The 5,069-nt window shown below is 44.7% G+C and overlaps 1 long non-coding RNA gene across 1 annotated transcript; it reads left to right on the top strand.

Annotated features, from left to right (window-relative positions):
* Positions 1–478: 478 nt before the first annotated feature.
* LOC150042580 (uncharacterized) lies at positions 479–4,349 on the top strand. The gene is made up of 3 exons (XR_016533579.1): positions 479–640; positions 1,237–1,457; positions 4,010–4,349. It is a non-coding gene; the product is annotated as an uncharacterized LOC150042580 (long non-coding RNA).
* The last annotated feature ends 720 nt before the right edge of the window (positions 4,350–5,069 follow it).

The raw sequence follows: 5,069 nt of genomic DNA, 5'->3' as shown, positions 1-5,069 counted from the left end.
GTAAAGCCATGCATGCAGCAATCCCTGCAGAGATAACATGTTTAGCAAGCCGCAGAGCACCTCTGAGGGCAGGCTATGCATGAAGGAGAAACAGTCAAAAGCTCAAGGCTGGTAGCTCACACCTTTAATCCTTGTTACTCAGGAGGCTGAGATCTGAAGATTGAGGTTTGAAGCCAGTCTGGGTAGGACCACCATAAAGCCAGAAGTGGCACTCTGGTTCAAGTGGTAGAATGCCAGCCTTCAGTGAAACAGTTAAGAGGCAGTGCCCAGGCCCAGAGTTCAAGTCCTAGTACCAGTATACACATAGAGCCACTAAGATTAATGCTCTCAGACCAAAGCTCTTAGGCTCTTAGTGCTCTCGGCTGGCCTGTGAGCTGGGCAACAGATGCACTCGCTCAGGGTAACTTTGGCTTTGTTGGAATTCATCAGCTGGCCCATCTCATTATAATCTCTAACCATGAGTCATTTATCACAGTTACAGCTCTGGAAGGAGTGGGGAGCAAGTGTCAGGTCTGGGTAATGCCTCTAGCAATATTTCTTTTTTCTTAATTAGGGCCACTTGGATGCTGGAGAGACGGTGGGAAGAGCTGTGAGTGGAAGCACATGGAGCCTGTTTTCTTGTTTCGAGATAAGAAGGAAGGTGTGTGTGTGTGTGTGTGTGTGTGTGTGTGTGTGTGTATGTGTGTGTTCAAGAGGGGGGGATCAGTTCTCCCCTTATTCCCTTGGCTGACAATGACTGGAGACCACCTCCTAGGCCAGTCCTCGGCAGTTGTCTCCCAGGAAGGGCCCCCAGTGGGGTCCTGGGGCTGAATTTTTGGCACAGGGATAGCCTAGGTCCTTCCTTGCATAAGGACTCTGATCTGGCAATACTGCCCACTGCTGTGGTGTGAGCTGGTGAGTTTCCAGCTTGCTCAGCTCTCATTCCTCACAGGGGAACCCTGTGGGCACGGGTGTGGAACAGAGGGTCCAAAGCTAGGAGTAAGGCAGATGCAGGTAGGAAGGTTTGTGTTTTCTCCTTGCTGGCATAAAGGGTTGTTTTTGTATGTGACACATGGTCTCAAGAAAAGCTCAAATGCTTTGTTCTTGATTTTACCAGAAAAGGAAATAGCTTCAGTCTCATGCTGAATGTTCCTGCTTCAACAGCCTCTAGCTCAGTTAGTTCCCAGGCTAGACCAGAAAGCAAGGCAGGTGTTTGGAAAGCTAGGGCTCCATCTTGCCCCAACTATTGACTCTAAGGATGGACTGTGGATCTCAGAGTTCACAAGAATAATGAGAAGAAAATCAAGCTGAAGTAGGCCAGCCCCTGTTACAGAGCCTTCCATGACGGGGAAGACATCATTAGAACAAGGACACTGGGTGTCCGTGAACAACAAGCTCCAAAATCCAAAATAGCTACCCACTACAAAGGCAAGAGAAAGGTGCCAATGTGAATGGGAAGGCAGAGGACCTTGAGATAGGTAAGAAGACCCAACTTTCTTCAAGGGAGTTTGACTAAGATTAGAGCCCTGTTAAATACTGTTTTTAAAAGCACTGCTAATGTTAATGATAGACTTGGTATAAGCACCCCTTTTAAGGTTTTACTTTTCCTCTCAATAAGCTAAGAGATTAGGGACTTGGGTGATTTGAGTCCTGACTGACGAATGTCAGTCCAGGTGCCCTGAGCCCAGGACTGGCCCTAAGAAGCTGCCTGTTGCCCTTATGGCAGTTTTGCTGCTTTGAACACAACATAAGCACCTTGAGGAAGTTGCCCTACAACCCCAGCTGCTTGCTGCCCAAACACAGCTCCAGTTGCAGAAGGCAGCCATGGTTTCCAAGCGGCTTGTACCAGACTTTCTGCCATTGCTGAGTTTCAGTGAACTTTAGCAGTCACTTTTCTCCCAGGCCCACTGGAAAAGTACTTCCTCTGGAGATCCAGTAGAAGGCTATTGATTGGTGCTAATACAATCCTTAATTTGCAAGAAAGGCTGTGCTTTGATTGGTGCAAAGATAGCTCTTCATTTGCATAAAGGATGAAGTATGCATGAAGGTCCAACATGATTGGTGCAAACCCCTTGTCACACCCAATTTCAGACCATTTAAGTAGATAGACTCACTTTTCAAGTCACCTCAAGGGCAACTTCCTGTGTTGCTTTCTGGCACTATATCAGCAGGTTGGTTAAAAAAGCTTTCGTTGGCCTAGTGGTAGAGTGCTTGCCTAGCATGCATGAAACCCTGGGTTTGATTCCTTGGTACCACATATAAAGAAAAAGCAAGAAATGGTGCTGTGGCTCAAGTGAGAGCGCTAGCCCTGAGAAAGATCAAGGACAGTGTTCAGGCCCTGAGTTCAAGCCCCAGGACTGGGAAAATTTAAAATAGCTTTCCTTAACCCTGAACTAGTGACAGGAGAAGTAAGAACCAGAGCAATGGAGGTGGCAGCTGCACTATCAGCAGCAATGACAAGAGGCAACTGAAAAGTTTCAGCTAGCAGCCAAGGCAGAAATGACAAGGGATGTCAGAAGTAGAGAAAAGGCTAGGGAGGGCAGAGAGCTGATGCTAAAAAAAGAGATAAAGCAGAACAAGAGAAGAGAAAGTGAGGACTTTGGTTTGTTACAGGAGTTCCAGCAAGCTGCCCAAGCATTAAGAAATGGGTTTAAGACACCCTGGACTTGGGAACTGTAATGCTGGCTTTTATCAAGGTCTGAGGCTCCTGATACTTTAGATTCTAGAGCTGTAATACCAATCATTGTAGGAACTGAGGGTTTCAGCATGCCAGACCCACTCAGGAGCTGAAACACTAGTGGTCACTTCCTGCTGTCACCATTCCCTGTTGCTGTGTATCATAGCATCTTTCATGTGCTGGATTGCTGATTAAAGCCCAGAACCTTGAGCCTACAGCCTTACTGCAGTCATAAGTGTCTGATTTCTAAAGACTGGGCAACAGGTATGGTATGACATGCCTGTCGATCTCAAATACTAGAGAAGCATAAATAGCAGGACTGCAGTCTAGGCCAGCCTGAACATAAATAAGAGATCCTAGTTCAAAAATTAATATGTCAAAAGGGCTGATATATAGCTTAAGTGGTAGATCACCTGTCTGGCAAGTACAAGGTCCTGATTTCAAAGTTTAGGACAAAATAATAATAATAATAATAATAATAATAATAATAATAAAATGATAAATGGGACAAAGGCCAGGCCTGAGCACATTAATGCAAAGTCTTTTTTTTTTGCCTTTCTCTTTCTTTTCTTTTCTTTTCTTTCCTTCCTTCCTTCCTTCCTTCCTTCCTTCCTTCCTTCCTTTCTTTCTTTCTTTCTTTCTTTCTTTCTTTCTTTCTTTCTTTCTTTCTTTCTTTCTTTCTTTCTTTGTCCTGGGGCTTAAACTCAGGGCCTGGGCACTTTCCTTGGACACTTTTTGCTCAAGGATAGTGCTCTGCCACTTGAACCATAGTGCCACTTCTGGCTTTTTCTGTGTGTGTGGTACCGAGGAATTGAACCCAGGGTTTCGCACATGTTAGGAAAGGACTCCACCACTAGGCTATGCTCCTGGCCCTTAGAACACATTTCTATACCCAACACTGCCACCAATGGGCAAGGGCAGGAGGACTGCATGTCTGCGGATACTTTAGTGCTGTGTGGTACAGATAGATGGCTGCTCCCTTGCGTTTTCCCTCAGTGACTTTGCCTGCCCCAGTGGTTCCTGCTGTGTCTCAGTGACCTCATATTCTCTGGTGGCTGACATCTCTGGATGTCTCCACCACCTATCTTACTTTCCTGATTATGAGACACTGTAAAACAGCTCTTCTTTATTAAAATCCATTTATCCTCAAAGCTCTTAGGCAGTGTTGTAAATATTGGTTTAAAACACTAACCAGGGAGTATTGATAAAATATAAAAGAGAGAATGTTTCCCAAGGAAATGCTGTCTAAAAATATACCCGTTTCCACTGTCACTGAGTCTAGAGGGATACAGCAATGGGGACTTTGGGATCTGTGTCAAAATGAAGGTCATGTACTTTAATGTTTTTATGTAGGAATCCAGGAATAAAGAAAAACAAAATCAGTGACAATGCAGGATGGACACTAAAAAGAAATGTGCATGCTGAAAATGCTGAGATCTGAGGATCACGGTCTGAAGCCAGCCCAGGGAGGTACGGCAATGAGACTCTTAACTCCAATTAAACATCTAAAAACTGAAAGTCGAGCTGTGGCACCAAGAAATAGAATCCTAGCCGTGAGCAAAATCGCTCAGGGACAGGTCCATAACCACTACCACCACCATCAACAAAAAGAAAATGTGCGAAAGTAGAAACTTTGCCACTAGGGAAAAAGCCCTGAATAAACAATGCAGAGATACCTGATGAATCCTTTGAGACTCCCATATCCAATTAACCAGCAAAATGCTTGGAGTGGAGCTGTGGCTCAAGTGGTAAAGCATCAACCCTGAATGAAAAAACTAGGGGGGGGGGCATGAAGCCCCAAGTTCAAGTCCTTGTATTGGCACATACCACAAAGTTATAGGTTTTTTGTTTGTTTGTTTGTTTGTTTGTTTTAGAAAAGGCTCTGGAGGTGTCTTATCTGTGTGCCATTACTCCTGTGACCTGAGAGAGACAGATGCTGAAGAAGTTGCCCTCGTGGCCAAGCCCCAGGTTTACGGTGACCAATGAGTCCCAGATGATAAACAGGCCACTTTGCTATCACACATTTCATTTCACTTTCCATTTGCATAATATTGTTGAAATGAAATTCCAGAATTACAATGAATACTAATTAGCCAATCACATCTTCAAAAACGGTCATCTGGATTAACCATATCAAGAACTGATGTGGCTATGAATTGTACACACTGTTCCATTTTTAAGAGCAGACAGGTCTAGCAGAAATTGAACTAAAAGCCAAATTATGACACCCAATTCCAGCAAAATGTTGGGCTTAGTGCATATCTGTTTTGGTCCAGCATTGTCTACCCTGTAATATATGATCTGCCTAAATGGTTTGGGGCCTGCTCCCTGGCTACCTGGCCCCTACTCTGGCTGCACATTCTCATTTTCAACACTAGCCCTGGTCCTGACTCCTATTTGTTTACCTACTTTG

The sequence above is a fragment of the Megascapheus bottae genome, chromosome 34 (assembly GCF_031878675.1).
Source record: "Megascapheus bottae isolate mThoBot1 chromosome 34, mThoBot2.hap1, whole genome shotgun sequence".
Lineage (NCBI taxonomy): Eukaryota > Metazoa > Chordata > Mammalia > Rodentia > Geomyidae > Megascapheus > Megascapheus bottae.
Note: the sequence above shows the minus strand (reverse complement) of the source record. Positions and strands in the feature narration are given on the sequence as shown.